At 33.4% G+C, this 17,203-nt stretch overlaps 2 pseudogenes; both read left to right on the forward strand.

Annotated features, from left to right (window-relative positions):
- Positions 1-1,982: 1,982 nt before the first annotated feature.
- LOC125830093 (ribulose bisphosphate carboxylase/oxygenase activase 2, chloroplastic-like) lies at positions 1,983-2,592 on the forward strand (annotated as a pseudogene).
- Positions 2,593-16,022: 13,430 nt separating this feature from the next.
- LOC125830094 (ribulose bisphosphate carboxylase/oxygenase activase 2, chloroplastic-like) lies at positions 16,023-16,508 on the forward strand (annotated as a pseudogene).
- The last annotated feature ends 695 nt before the right edge of the window (positions 16,509-17,203 follow it).

Genomic DNA, 17,203 nt, shown 5'->3' on the forward strand with positions numbered 1-17,203 from the left:
GGCTTTTCTATAACGACGGAAATGGGTCATTACATCTTATGAGATGTATTACAAATTATGTGTTCTATCTTTAAATTGTATATTGCTTGGTTAACTTAATTTAAAAAATGGTGTTCGGTAGTATGTTTGAACGAACTAAAACACTTTTTCATTTCTTTTCCCTACAGATTTTCTACAACATACTCTCTTGTTAATTATGAAGATTCTGGGTTAGTAATGAATTTTTTTGGCTTCTGTTGCTGAGTATAAGCGTTAATACGGTCGGAAGTATATGCTTGAACCTGAAAATCTTTATGTATTCCTTTTATCTTTTCAGTAGTGCAAAATACTTATTTGTTAGAGCAAGATATTACTAGTGTTTTCATTATTATTGAATATCCACGACCACTTTCCCAAACTTTTTTTTGCGTTATACTTTAGCAATTCCTCACTTACACATTTGATATTTACATGATTTTTCTATTGTGGGGTGATTATTATCATAAGAACAACAAATCTGATGTGTAGTGATAGATCATTGTAAAATGGAGCAAAATAGGGCAATGTGAGACTCAAAACCTTTCTCTTATTCTTTGTTGTAGGATATGATAGGCTTAAAATCCTTCAGACGTCAATCATTGTAACTTCAGAAAAAAAGAAATGTTGTATATTTCATGTATTTTAAAAAACATAGTCAAGGAGAGTGAGAGAAGGAGATATGAGCCAGCAACAATGAAATTACTGCATTCTCAGTGTTCCAGAATGATATGCGCTTGAGGATCACACCTCGGTGAACATCTCTTTTCTATATTTATTCGTATTTACTCTAGACTGGACATCACTTCATATACTTAAATAATGATTGCGTTGGTTTTAATCTACATAGTATAGTCATTCATTTTTCCGTTACAATGCTTATAGATGGGAAAATCAATACTAGGGATTAAGATATAAAGGGCGGTTGTGAATTAGTTATATTTACTAAGAGCCACAAAATAAGTATCTTTTTGTGTTCATTATGGTTGTGTTGACACATTATAGGACTTAATCCAGAGAGCTAATATACCTCTGAACAAAATATTGGAAACTACATATAAGATGTAGAATCTCTTAATAGTGCGAGATCTTTCGAGTAAAACCTTACGATCATGGCAGACAATATCACACTCATTTACAAGCTTTATGCAGATCTGAACTTTAATACAGTGGAATTTTGTGTTTGGGGTACATAGTTGCTCTGGTGAAGATGAAACATCAACTTTCCCTCATAGGCTTCATTTTACTTTAAATTAAAATTCATTCACTAATTTCTAAATTTTTGAAAAGTATTGTTTCAATGTGTTGATAAAGTTCTTCAAATATGTCGATTCTCTATTTTCAAGTTATTAAATATATATTGTGTCATTCATTTTCAGATGTTGAAGGAATATTTAGATTCAACTCTGTTTTGTTAAAGCAGGGTATATTGGTATGATGTTTGACTCTTTGAATGACACATCCGATTATATCTTTTTGGATTCAACTTTCATTATCTTCACCCTTAATGCACTCTCTCGAGTAAATAGGGGAGAGAGGGAGTAGGGTAGAGGGATCAAGAGAAATTATTATGATGAGGCTGGACTCAAAGGGGTAAGTAGACTGTAGAAATTAGTTTGTTATGCTACATTGTGTAATTATCATATAGTGCGGTTAAATGGTACAAGAAAATTGATGTACCAAGTTTGAGTTGATCTAGCCAAGAAGTTTAAGAAATTTAGAGAGCCTATGTAGAATAAATTGCATGCAGGCACAAGATACTATTACTTGGTTTCTACCATCTGTGCACAAATTTTTTGAAGATCTGTATTTGCCCTTTCCTAAAATTTCACATATATGCTTTCTGCTCTCACATCAATCATACCATCATCACTAAGTTTATGCAATTTTATCTTTATATTTTTTCATTTCCTATTCTGTCTATTTTTGCTTATTTCATTGTTGATAACCTTCGGCAACAAACGACTATGCAGTGCCTACGCCATATGGAAAAACCAACACCATATGAAAATATAAAATGTTGGGCCGGTGCTGGAAATGGTATTTTCAGAATTGACAACGTACCTGAGGAAGCTATCGTAAAGATTGTATTTCGCTTCCATGGACAACCTATTGGTACAAAAACATGAGAATTCAAAATGAAATTTCTTTTTATTTTTTTATTTTTTTTATTTTAATGACCCTTGGGGGGGGGGGTCAGGGGATTAGAAATACCCCCAGGCCTTAGCATAGATAAAAACATAAAAATACAGAGAGGGGGACATTACTGATGTGTATCCGTTTGTTGTGGTAACAAATTTCTTCGATGCTCTGAGAGCAAGAATATATGATGATAAAGTGAGGAAATGGGTTTTAGGCACTGGAATTGAAGCCATTGAGGAAAAACTTTGGAACTCTAGAGAGGGACCCCCAACTTTTGACCACCAAAAATTACCCTTGAGAAGCTCTTTGGGTATGCTAACATGCTTGTTCAAGAGCAAGAGAATGTCATGAGAGTCCAGTTGACTGAAACCTATCTTTAAAGAGGCAACTCTCGAAAATGCCAACGTGGCTGCCATCAACATTGGAAATTACTAAGAACCTTCACCAATCTCAAAGTCTAAACATGAGGTTGGGACCTCTTTTTCTTAAAAGATTTAATAATAAAATTGAAATTCCCAGAAAAAAATGCTCTAAAAAGTTTTTCATTATTGTGTGGATGCAGGGGCGTGATATGTTAATCGTCATGTTGCTTGAAGTCTCTAATGATTCAACTTCAAGGGGTGATGTATTTCATTTCTACAACTTTTTTGAGGCAATTTGTAAGGGTAGCTATTGAAGGTTACGAAGCTGTTAAATATTGTGTAAATCAATTGTGTTCAGAGTTAAGGGAACACAAACTCCAAATAATATTTTGTTTTCAGTTGGCTGAAACCTATCTTAAAAGAGGCAACTCTCGAAAATGCTAACGTGGCTGCCATCAGCATTGGAAATTACTAAGAACCTTCACCAATCTCAAAGTCTAAACATGAGGTTAGGAACTTTTTTTCTTAAAAGATTTATTAAAAAAATTGAAATTCCCAGAAAAAAATGCTCTAAAAAGTTTTTCATTAATGTGTGGATGCAGGGGCGTGATATGTTAATTGTCATGTTGCTTGAAGTCTCTAATGATTCAACTTCAAGGGGTGATGTATTTCATTTCTACAACTTTTTTGAGGCAATTTGTAAGGGTAGCTATTGAAGGTTACGAAGCTGTTAAATATTGTGTTCAGAGTTAAGGGAACACAAACTCCAAATAATATTTTGTTTTCAGTTTTTTTTATTATAGCTTCTGTAATCAGCTTCTTGAATTGAATTTTAATGGTAGAGGATATGTTTTAAGTGGCATTTTCAGTTCTATAAAATGAATGTAAAAAATCATTTATGAGAAGTCATAGTGGAATTGCTTACTATTTAGTTAGAAAAATAATTTAATTTGTGTGTTGGGTCCGTGCTCTAGCACAGGCTATGCCCATCAAGTAAAAATAGACATGGTCATTCCATAAAAGCCCTTTTTGAACCAACACTATTGGTGGGAAGTGAAAAAATTCAAATGTTAAGTTTTTCTCTACCTTTTACACTATGTATATAATCCTTCTCTAAGTCTTTTATTTCACCAAATCCCCAGTTCTCTCTTTCATTTGCTTTCTCTATTTTTTTTCTCTCTTCGAATGACCAACTATAATGCTAAGAATGTCCCCCTCTCTCCTCCTCCCCCACCCCAATCTCCCCCTCTCTCTTCCCCTGCCCTTTCCCTCATCGTGTTCGCTAGAAGGCTACACCAACTGCTGACACTGAGATCTTAGGGGTTTATGGGAGTAGCGCCTTTATCCACTCAGTCAATGCTCCTTCTAGAAATAGGGGAAGCATGTTGAATGCTGGGGAAGAAACATTTGAGGTTCGGGCCAAAATGTCCAATGTTGACACTTTCAGCTGATGTTGCTCCAAAAGCTTCAACATTGGGCCTTTTGGCCCGAACTACAAATGTTCCTTCCCCATCATTCAACATTCTTCCCCTCTTTCTAGTCGTGCAGTGATTGAGTGGATGGGGGTGCTACTCCTATAAATCCCTAAGATCTCAGTGTCAGCAGTTGGTGTACACTCCTTGCGAACACACGGAGAGGAAGGGGCAGGGGAAGATGAAGGGGGAGATTGGGGAGGGGGAGGAGGAGGAGGGGGGGGACATTCTTAGCATAAGAGTTGGCCATTGGGAGAGAAAAAATAATAATAATAGAGAAAGCAAATGTAAGAGAGAAATGGGGATTTGGTGAAACAAAAGACTTAGAGAAGGATTATATATATATATATATATATATATATATATATATATATATAGTGTGAAAGGTAGAGAAAAACTTAACATTTGAATTTTTTCACTTTCCACCAATAGTGTCGGTTCACAAAGGGCTTTTATGGAATGACCATGTCTAGTTTTATGTATATATGTTGACCACATCTTTAATTTATTTTCTCATGAGATTTGTTTAATTTAAATTCTTAGTTCCTAATTAAAACTTTATGTTTTCTTTGAAAATGTTCAGCGTGTGACAATGTCATTTAAAATTATGTTTGACTGATTAAATAGCACATATTTTTAATTAATTACTTAATAATGTTTTTAACTCGCACATTTCTCACATGTGGCCTGATTCGTTTTGGAGATAGAAAGATTTCAACACAGTTATAATATTCGCCGTCTCTAATACCCTTTTGAAAAGTTTGGGTGCTTCGAGTCTTCTCCCCCCTTCTAGGAAGGCAAATGGTTAGGAGTGAATTATTCATAACCTTAAGCTAAACTCATGATAGAAATTACTGGAATTAGCACAAATATATTGATGAGCAGTGGCATAGGCAAAAAATTCGTGAAGGGTGTCGAAAATAAAGCCAACATAGAAAAAAAATGTGGCCATGGGGAATTGTACCTCAATGGCAAACAAACTTCTTCACACTATTGCCACTAAGCTACCACTCTATATACACAAAGTTTTTCATTTTTTATTTAAGTAACCATTTTACAGCAGACCACATTAAACAAAATATTCAAAACATAGATGCAGTGATTTGAACTTGGGTATTGTGTACATATTGGACACACTTTTGCCACTGAGGTACGACTCATTGTTGTTGTTTAGGGTGTTCAAAATGCTTAATATATCAATATAAAATAATATTTGGCGTGACAACAGTACTAAGAGGGCTAATTTACTATATAAAAAACAAGCTCAGGAAGGTTATTCTAGAAACATATCAATAGGAATCATGAAAATGATACTTAGGGAATGGAAAATACCATGGGACACTAGACATAGTGGAAGAAACAAGACAAATTGTGGAACAAAACAACTTCAAAGTTCAGCATGTATACAGGGAAGGAAATCAGCTAGCAGATGTCATTGCTAATAGTTCTTAGAGTAAGTCAGAAGTACAGGAATACAAGCAGTTTGAACAACTACCAGCTAATTGCAGAAGAATTCTAAACATGGAAAAAGTACATATCACAAGTTTGAGAATCAAGACAAAAAAGATAAAAGACATAAACAACCAATATAGACCACAATTACATTAATCAAGATGTGGTGAGTCTCGCAAGGTTTTATATATACACCTCAATTTTTTGGCAATACAAGTGCTTAAAATCGGCGAGAAATAAAGAGCTACCTGCTTACAAAAGAGGAAATCGGCAAAAGTCGAGGACTATACATCCAAAGCACATCGTCCATTTTCATAGAGAGGAAGATCGAGAGTAGCATGTTTAGATCCACATCTAGCAAAGGTGTTAGATCCAGAAATTAGATCATACTAAACCAAGATAAAGGAAAGATTAGAAACATAAAGGAGGAGGAAGATAAGGAGGAGCAGTACCTATTGAAGTTGTTGAAGATGTGTAGTGGTACACCGCCATGGCTGAATTCTGATGATCTAACGGATACAAAGGAGAATCACGAAGGCGCCGCGGAGAAGAATATGAAAGAGGAGGATTTCGAAACAAATGTTAGGGAAAGTGTTAAAAATAGGGTGAAAAATAAAAAGGGTATTGATATATTTGGGCTAACTTTGCCTTTCAAAGTTGGGCCAGGCAGACATGTATTTTTGATATTTATGATTGAATAAACGAGCTTCGAGCTCAAATTTGATTTAAAAAAAGTAATATTTGATCTATATATATCATGTAATTTTTCGGCGAAGGGTGTCCAATCCATAGCTCCCGCCCTGTTGGTGAGATCAAGTTTAAGCAATTAATTAACAATGCAAACAAAAATTAGAGTACTATTAAAAATAACTCAACACAATAATTATCGACTATTGGAGATTACGATCTTAGTAATTTCAATTTTGTGCACTAACATATTAATATATTATATGTAGATATGCTATTAATAAAGTAGTCCATTGTATGATCTAATAAAGTATTAAAGTTTGGAGCCTTAAAAGTAATTTTCTATTCATATGAGTTTATTTTTGTAACACCTTGGTATTTGAAAGAGCTAAATTAGAAAGAACTAAATTAGAAATATTTGAAAGAGCTAAAATTAGAAAGAACTAATAAAGTAGTCCCTTTCTCTTTATATTTTATTTATGCACAGTGTATCTCTCTTCTAGTTGCATCTCAGGAAGCAGATGATTGTAATTCCTCACCTTAGCACATCTACATAAATGCTTACTTACCTATTTTTTGCCAAGACTTAACAGAAGTGATCAAATCCAATATGCACTAAATACAATATACAACACCATAATCTTCACTAACAATTATCAGTACACTAAACATAACACTATGGTTCCTTTTAAACAAAAAGGGGCCAAAATTTGAAGAACCTGAAAAAGGTATGTGAGATTGTACCTGAAGGACTTGAAAATCAAGAGAATCTGAAATCAACCCTTCCCATAGTTTAGCCTACTTCTTGTTTTGTCTCTAAACCTTGATTGTTTTCGGCCACATTAGCTAAGTCGAGGTATAGTTATAAAAGTGAGCAAGGATACAAAAGTATTAATTGTCACGTATATCAAATGTCTTTAATCGCAAAGGAGTTAAACCCATAAGAACTCGAAATAAAAGTAGGTGACCTCATCTGTTGTCATGCCAGAATACTATTTTGTAGGAAAACTAATTTTTCGTGCTGCAACTCCTTCAATTACTTCTACAAGAGGCTTCTTCTACGATTATACCAACATAATAAGACAATTGGACAACTATGAAATTTCGGAAACAACTGCTCTACTTCGATGAGGTAGAGATAAGGTCTTCTTACACTTTATCCTCTCCATACTCTATTTGTGGAATTTGACTGGGTATGTTATTGTTATTGACAACTATGAGAATTATCAAATAGGTCACTACGACTAAAAATCATCAAATTAAAAGAGTTGTTTTTGTATAAATACCTCATTCCGTTAATTAGATTTTGATATCAATAACTTGTCCATTTTAGAACGTTTATTGAAAAGACTAAAAGTCACACGTTGGTGCGGGATTAAAATAATGTTTTGAACCCAAAAAGATGTCAAATTTTTTATGACGATTAACCTCAAGATACAACAAACCGCTAAAAATTTATTGCAGAGGGTGACAAATTACATGTGCAACAACTATTGAGAAGGGATATATCACAAATTCTAACATCGAGATCTTCAAACTCACATCTTTATTTCCAATTTGAGACTTCCCACCCAAGAAATGAGATCTCAAAAAGAGTGGTTAAATTCAGAGAGGTCATCAATGCTAAAAACTATCCTAAGATACACTCACAGTTCAAAACATGTACATCAACCAAATGGCATAAGCATAATTACAAATTCAATATCAGCAAAGAAACTGAATTTGTCTATTGTATGAATTGAAATACCATTTCGATTATTCTCTTTGTTGACGACCAACAATTGGTAAAACATTGAAGATACGAACTTTCATTACCCATTTGGTTAGAAATAAATTTGAATGGAAAAGTCAAATTTTTAGCCATGTATTACCCCTTAGTAGAAATGACCCATTTTGATATTTCCCTTTTATTAGAAACAAAAATCCAACTGTCATTCTCAGTTTATCATTTGAGCAAAAACAAAATTGAAGAGAGAGAAAAAACAAAGGGATAAGAAATACCTAAAACTGCAGCAACACTTTCAGAAGATGGAAGATGAAGAGAGCTAACACTTTCAAAAGATGGAAGATGAAGAGAGTTGTGGGAAGTGGAAAGAGAAAGCCAAGGTCTATGTTTTGTAGCAAGTATAATCAACAAGAAAATAAAGACACGTTAGACATTTCATAATACAGATGTCTCTCGAAAACTGAATGAAATTTTATAGCCAATGAAATTGGGCTATAAACAATAAAGTATTAAATGTATCATAGTACAATTAATCTAAATAACTTTTGGCCCAATTCTTTAATGTAATGTTCGTCCTAGAATTCCCATTTCTATTGAAAATTTTAAGTCTATTTTTTTTATGGATTTATGGGAAAATTTTCAACTTGCATGTTTCTATTTTTTTCTAAATTTTACCAAAGAAGTATTTTATTTGGTGAACCTTTTCGAAAAGCAATGTTATATGAATGATTTGTACAATACTTCTTGCCGCTATTGTTGATATAGCCATTTTCCTTAGGAGGCATATGGCTCTAAGATTGAAAATCGATCGAATAACAACCGAAACACCGGATTGGACATGTTAAGTCCAAATTGTGGAAATGAGTAGGGCAAGCATAAGCCTAGGGGCGGCTCAACGTGATTGGGGATCGAAAGCAAAATTTCAATTCGAGGCCTAAAATATAAACAAACTTCATATATGTATTTATTCAAAATTTATTTTTCTTACACTATTTAGATAAAGATTATTAGTATTTTAATAATTTTTTTTTAGTAGGTAATATTTTATTAACTCAGCATTGAAAAACATCCTTTCAGTGAGGCAATTATTTTATGAATTGTTAACATAATTCTATAAGTAATAACTTGAAAAATATTAAATAAAGATAAGAGTAAGCACCGTAGAATTAGACCCAAGAAGTTGACGACTTGATATATCCCATTTTAATATGCTTTTAGTAATGCTTGAAACTAAAATTTAAAAAGAAATAAAAAAGAATTTGTAACTCACTTTGTTCAACACTTTTCACTATTAATTTTTATTTTTAACAATGTAGAAAAGATATTAAAGTGGGTAAAATAATATATATTTTAAAAAATTATACTTTTTATCATAAATAATCAATTTTTCTATAGAAATTTTAACTCATAGTGCACTAAGTAAGCCCAGAGAAAAAACTCAGATTCCAAAATCTAATTTTGGAACACGAAAAGGTACTTACACCTATAGTGATAACAGTTAACTTGTGTGGAGATATAATTTAGGCTCATCAATATAGACATTAACATTTACAACACTTTACAGGCCTAAAAATGATGCAAAATTGAAATATATTATATATAAAGCATGCAGTACAATTAGTGGAATATGTGTTGATCCTTAAAAGTCTCACTTCTAATAAAAAGTATATTAACCAAAAGTTAAATTCTTTGGTAAATCACTGAAATAATTTCTGACAGGAAAAACTGAAATAATTTCTAAGAAAAATGAAGAGATTAGCTTATGAAATTTATTGTCTCTACATGTCAAACCTATTAAACCAAAATCCAACTGAAATTTATCAAATTTATATACTAAGAAGAATCATTGCCGCGACTATCATCTAAAACCAAGAATTACCAGCATCATTCTGAAGATAGCCGCAAAAGTTATGACAATACTAATATAAACCTTAGCTACAAACTTATAACTTACAATTCAATGCTTTAGCAAAACCACAATAGAACTGACAATTAAAGAATATAAAGAAAGAACAAAAGAACATCTCTTGAAATTATGCGACACGTGTAGAAAAAACAGAGAAAGAGGAATCAACTTATAAAGTTCAATTAAATTCGTATAGAGATAAATCACAGGAATAATGACTAATTTTCTTGAAATACTTTTAAATAGGAAGAGACAATGTTTTTACAAGGAATTTAGGCAGTAGAACTTTTGGGGGAAAAGTTGCATGTGTTCCCAATTCTTGGCAACCTTCATCCACTTCGTCATCATTTCGATGGTCTAGTTCATCACTTTCTTGGACTAAAACATTAAAAAGATTCTATGACAAAACATTTTCGAAGAATTGAGGAAACTATCAGAGGATATAAAAAGACATTATGTAATAATGATTAAGAACTGAATACCTGAGAAGCAGAGAAATTGGTACTTCAATCCAACAACTTCATTACTTTGATTGAGAGAAAGAATAACAAGGTGAAAATTGAAAAGGTGAGCAGAGATGGAGAGTTCAATGTTGGCCAGAAGAAAACCCTGTCAAATAAACTTTCAATATCACGGGAACTATAAATTTTATTAAAAAAGACATGTGGGGACTTAAAAGAAATTACATGCCAGGTTATAATTAATACCTTATGTATTATCAAAGCTAGTACAATACTTGTTTAATAAAGTGGTCCCTAACATAGTACAACTTGAATTACATTTGGAACTACTTTTTGGAGTTGTGTTCGTCCTTTCCAACTCCCTCTTCTAAATAAGGGTTAATCAATTAATAATTGTACCAACAACACTCTGAGTTGTACTATAAACCTGGACGAGTTTGATCGGTCATTGAACATCTTTTTTTATCGTGTATTGTACTTCTTTCTCACCAAACACGTGTAAATGCTCACTAATTATTTTTCCTTCATTTGCATAGCATTGTTTTCTTTCATTGATTTCTAGGTTTATAAATATTGTACATAATTTGTCTCTCTAAAATTATACAATTTTTCTTTTCAATGGTTCTTATTCTTTATCTGAAATTACGAAATTTGTCATCAAATTGTGAGCTATTTATGTCTTTTTTAGGTTTTAAGGCAATCTTTCTTTAGTTATTGCACTTTCATTGTTTGTAAATGCATTTGTTCTTCTGGGTAGTTTTCTATAATTTTTATGACATGCTTATTCAATATTCATGTTTGAATTGAGATACTATGGTGCAATCTTATGTCACGACCCAGACCGTCGTGATTGGCACCCAACTAACACTCCGGTGGGAGAACCACTACTACAACCCAAATCAAGAAAATAATCTAAAAACTAAGGCATTTAAATCAACACTAAGTAAATTAAAATAGAGTTCCCATAAACTCTAACAAAAGTCTAACAATAATAACTAACAATGCGGAAGAATAACCTAGAACCTGGAAGTCAATGTACCAAAACATCTAACAAATGAACCAAGTCTAAACAAGATGGGATACAACCCCCAACTAATGGACTAATCAACTAACTAGAACAAATGTCTAAGTCCATAAATGGTGGACATAGATGAAAGAGAGATCCATGGCAGCCCGAAAGAATTGGCACACCCTTGAATTCGAAGTGATGATCACTGATCTCCTAAGCGAGGTTTGTCAGTAGCCGCTTGAAGATGCCATGTACTCAACAAAAATAAGAGCAAGTGCAGTATCAGTACACAACCGCAGTGTACTGGTAGGATCACGTGGCTATCCCACTAGTGCTACATAAATAAGTCAAGACAACAATATAATCATATATATATATATATCAACATATACAACATTATCAACAATTACGAACAACGATCAGTTTCGCATTTTATATCACATCATTGGTCCTCTAATGGAACCTAACCTCAAACAGTTAGCATGGCGGAACGTGGCAACCGATCCTATATTTATGCCGGAACGTGGCAAGTGATCCCATGTATATGCCGGAACGTGGCAATCCGATCCAAGTTAGTTATGTCGAAACGTGACAACCGATCCCATTCACGTACCACAATCATAATCACAAGTATATCATCAAGATCATACATTTAAGTCATGATTTCATGGCAATCATCATTCATTATCTTAGTTACAACAAGTGTGATCCACATTGCAACATTCATAAACATACAAGTATCATAATGAAGTAAGAACAAGCATACATCACACAATCATAGAATCACAACCATCACCTACCTCGAAACAAGCTTCAAACCCTAAGAAACTTGATCCTTCCTTTTTCGAATTTGTTCTGCTTGTTCTTGGTCTACGAACAATCAATATGCTACGGGAATCACTAAAGAATCATTAATTACCTAGATTACTATTAATTCTATGAACCCTAGATCAAACCCATGATCCCAATTATCCAATTTAGGGTTGTTACCACCAATGAATCTATAACAAAACCCTCCCCCATCAATATTCACCCATTCTATTACGTTCTACGGATTGAAAAATAGATTCGGGGAGTGAAAAGCTTACCCTTAGCCTCAAGAATGGTGAAAAATGAGTAAGAGTCGCATGGGGTTCGTTCCTTAAATCTAAAAGTCGAAAAGTGCCAAATAAGGTCGTGTAGGGGTTTATTTACAACTTTAAGTCACATTGGTCCCGCTGCAGCAGCCCCGCCAAAGCGACCAGAATCCCCGCCCCAGCGGCTTCCGCGTAACAGTGAGCTATTCTTCTTTCATCTACTCTTTTGAGTCTCGTCGTACCCTCCACAACGACCATCATCCCGCTGCGGCAGCCACGCTAGAGCGACGACTATCCCGCCAAATCGATCCAAACGGAACCAGAGAGCTAATTAAGAGAAATCCAAAATCCCATTTCACAACACACCTCTAACCCACGACGATTAGAAAACACCTTTAAGCTAAGATCAATTCTGGGAGTTCTACTCGCCCGAATTCATTTCCATAAAGTCGTACGAATTCCTTAACAGGTTATCTAACTACTCATGTAATTAAAACCATAAGAGATCCACCCGATTGTTACCATATTTCTACACCCCAAAGACTACGATTTCGTCCAAATCTGGACAAGGTTGGGAAAAATCCAAATATTACGAAAATATTTTCCAGCACCAAATTTTCCCCCGCTGATTATCTATAATGACGGGAATGGGTCGTTTCATCTTATGAGATGTATTACAAATTATGTGTTATGTGTTTAAATTGTATATTGCTTGGTTAACTTAATTTAAAAATTGGTGTTCGATAGTATGTTTGAACGAACTAAACCACTTTTTCATTTCATTTCCCTACAGATTTTCTACAAAATACTCTCCTGTTAATTATGAAGATTCTGGGTCAGTAATGAATTTTTTTGGCTTATGTTGCTGAGTATAAGCATTAATATGGTCGGAAGTATATGCTTGAACCTTAAAATCTTTATATATTCCTTTTATATTTTCATTAGTGCAAAATACTTATTCGTTAGAGTTTGAACTTCTAAGACATTACTAGTGTTTTCACTGTTATTGAATATCCACGACCACTTTCTTTTTTTTGTGTTATACTTTAGCAATTCCTCACTTAGACATTTGATATTTACATGATTTTTCTAGTGTGGGGTTATTATTATCATAAGAACAACAAATCTGATGTGTAGTGATGGATCATTGTAAAATGGAGCAAAAGAGGGCAATGTGAGACTCAAAACCTTTCTCTTATTCTTGGTTGTAGGATATGATATGCTTAAAATCCTTGGGACGTCAATCACTGCAACTTTAGAAAAAGAGAAACGTTGTATATTTCATGTATTTTATAAAAAATAGACAAGGAGAGCGAGAGAAGAAGATATGAGCCAGGAACAATGAAATTACTGCATTCTCAATGTTCCAGAATGATATGCGCTTGAGGATCACACCTCAGTGAACATCTCTTTTTTATATTTATTCATATTTACTCTAGACTGGACATCACTTCATGTACTTAAATAATGATTGCATTGGTATTAATCTACAAAGTGTAGTCATCTAGAAAGTGAGTACTAGATATCTATGGAAAACATTAAAAAAATACTCATTCGTTTTTCCGTTACATGCTTATAGATGGGAAAATCAAGACTAGGGATTAAGATATAGAGCGCCGTTGTGAATTAGTTATATTTACTAAGAGCCACAAAATAAGTATCTTTTTGTGTTCATTATGGTTGTGTTGACACATTATAGGACCTAATCTAGAGAGCTAATATACCTATGAAGAAAAGATTGGAAACTACATATAAGATGTAGAATCTGTTAATAGTGTGAGATCTTTCGAGAAAAACATTACGATCATGGCTGACAATATCACGCTCATTTACAAGCTTTATGCAGATCTGAACTTTATTACATTGGACTTTTGTGTTTGAGGTTCATAGTTGCTCCGGTGAAGATGAAACATCAGCTTTCCCTCTTAGGCGTCATTTTACTTTAAATTAAAATTCATTCACTAACTTCTAAATTTTTGAAAAGTATTGTTTCAATGTGTTGATAAAGTTCTTCAAATATGTCGATTCTCTATTTTCCAGTTATTCAATATATATTTTTTCATTCATTTTCAGATGTTGAAGGAATATTTAGATTCAACTCGCACTAATATTTACCCTTATATATAAGTGAGCAAGAGAAGGACGAACACTACAATCAATAATTGTAGAAAAATCAAAGAGATGCCAGACACCAACTTTGCCAACCGGGAAGAGCTTTATCTAGCTTCTTCAAGTAGTGGCTCCACTTAGGACTATCACTTTGGCTATGGTATTTGTACTTGAATACTCCACTATCTCTTAGGTTACTTCTGCTCCTTCATGTTAATATTGAAAACATAGATAATACACTAACCCCATTTGCAGATCAGTTTCTGAATCTAATACTGTTCATCATCTCACACATTCAAAAATCAACACTAACTTATTGATCAATTGAACATTTGTAGCTTGTGATTTTCTTGTTTACTGTATTATTGTGTAACAAGTAAGTTTTTTTCATTTTGGAAGACTGTGTTATGGTCATATTTCTATGTCATTTTTGAGTTGTCCAAGTACCTTTTAAATTACTCAATCTATCATCTCCACTATTCTCTCTTTATTATAAATTTCTCTATGTGGACGCATGTACCACCAAATATATCCTTTTTTTAGAATATTTTTTTCCGTCCTTATTATATTAGACATAACAAAAATTTGTATAACCGAAATTCTTTTAAAAAATGATCTGAATGGTAGGCTTCAAGTGATTTATTGTTACATTACATGCGTACATTTTGATATTTTCTTGGGAAGAAATCAGGGTGGTCGTTCTTTTGTTTTACCAGTAACTAATGTGCTATTTATTTTGTGAGCTCTCCAATATTTAACATATTCGGTATTTAACCTCTTGATAAAGTTTCAATAAGTGATACTAATATAGGTTCTTGATTTTCTTTTTGGGTGATCCTTATATAATGTTGAAAATGTCGAGGCGACTATATCAATCTAGAGACAATTACGCGTTCTTATTTTTCCTAGGTGAATCTTATGTTTATTAAAATTGTTATTGATTTGCCTCTAAGAACCAAAGGGGGCATTCCATTAAAAGAATCCATTTTTCATGCTTAACTAAATCATGATGTTATTCTTTTTTCCTGTATTTTGTTAAGGTAGAGTATATTGGTATGATGGTTGACTCTTTCAATGACTCATCCGATTATCTCTTCTTGTATTCGACTTTCATTATCTTCACCCTTAATTCCCTTTCTCGAGTAAGCAGGGGAGAGAGGGAGCAGGGTATAAGGATCAAGAGAAATGATTATGACGAGGCTGGACTCAAAGGGGTAAGTAGACTGTAGACATTAGTTTGTTATGCTACATTGTGTAATTATCATACAGTGCAGTTAAATAGTATAAGAAAATTGATGTACCAAGTTTGAGTTGATCTAGCTAAGAAGTTTAAGAAATTTAGAGAGCCTATGTAGTAAAATTTTCATACAGGCACAAGACACTATTACTTGGTTTGTACCATCTGTGCATAGAATTTTGAAGATCTGTATTTGCCCTTCCCTAAAGTTTCACATATATGCTGTCTACTCTCACATCAATCATACCATCATCACTAAGTTTATGCAATTTTAGCTTTATATTTTTTCATTTTCTATTTTGTCACTTTTTTCTTATTTCTTTGTTGATATTCTTCGGCAACAAATGACTATGCAAAGCATACACCACATGGAAAAACCGACACCACATGAAATTATAAAATGTTGGGCCAGTGCTGGAAAGGGTATTTTCAGAATTGACAATGTGCCTGAGGAAGCTGTCGTAAAGTTTGTATATTGCTTCCATGGACAATCTATTGGTACAAACACTCGGGAATTCAAAATGAAATATCTTTTGTTGATTACTGATGTGTATCCGTTTTTTGTGGTAACAGATTTCTTTGGTGCTCTGAGAGCACAAATATATGATGATGAAGAGAGGAAATGGGTTTTAGGCACTGGAATTGAAGCCATTGAGGAAAAACTTTGGAACACTAGGGAGGGACCCCCAACTTTTGACCAGCAAAAATTACCCTGGAGAAGCTCTTTGAGTATGGTAACCTACTTGTTCAAGAGCAATAGAATGTTATGAGAGTCCAGTTGGATGAAACCTATCTTAAAAGAGGCAACTCTCAAAAATGCTAGCGTGGCTGCTATAAACATTGGAAATTACTAAGAACATTCACCAATCTCAGGTCTAAACATGATATTGGGACATATTTTTCTCAAAAGCTTTAATAATAAAATTGAAATTCACAAAAAAAAATTCTCTAATTTTTTTTTCATTATTGTGTGGATGCATGGGTGTGACATGATAATCGTCATGTTGCTTGAAGTCTCTAATGATTCAACTTCAAGGGGTGATGTATTTAATTTCTACAACTCTTTTGAGTCAATTTGTAAGGGTTGCTATAGAAGGTGACAAAACTGTTAAATATTGTGTAAATCAATTGTGTTCAGGGTCAAGGTAATACAAACTCCAAATAATATTTTGTTTTCAATTTTTGTCATTATATTCTTCTGTAATTAGCTTCCTGAATTGAATTTTAATGGTAGAGGATATGTTTTAAGCGGCATTTTCAGTTCTATAAAATGAATGTAAAAAATCATTTATGAGAAGTTATAGTGGAATTGTTTACTCTTTAGTTAGAACAATAATTAAATTTCTGTGTTGGTCCCGTGCTCTAGCACGGGCTATGCCCATCTAGTAAAACTAGACATGGTCATTTCATAAAAGCCCTTTTTGAACCAACACTATTGGTGCGAAGTGAAAAAAATTCAAATGTTAAGTTTTTATCTACCTTTTACACTATGTATATTACCCTTCTCTAAGTCTTTTATTTCACCAAATCCCCATTTCTCTCTTTCATT

This window comes from Solanum verrucosum, unplaced genomic scaffold (genome assembly GCF_900185275.1).
Source record: "Solanum verrucosum unplaced genomic scaffold, falcon-dt-bn FXZP01000151.1, whole genome shotgun sequence".
Lineage (NCBI taxonomy): Eukaryota > Viridiplantae > Streptophyta > Magnoliopsida > Solanales > Solanaceae > Solanum > Solanum verrucosum.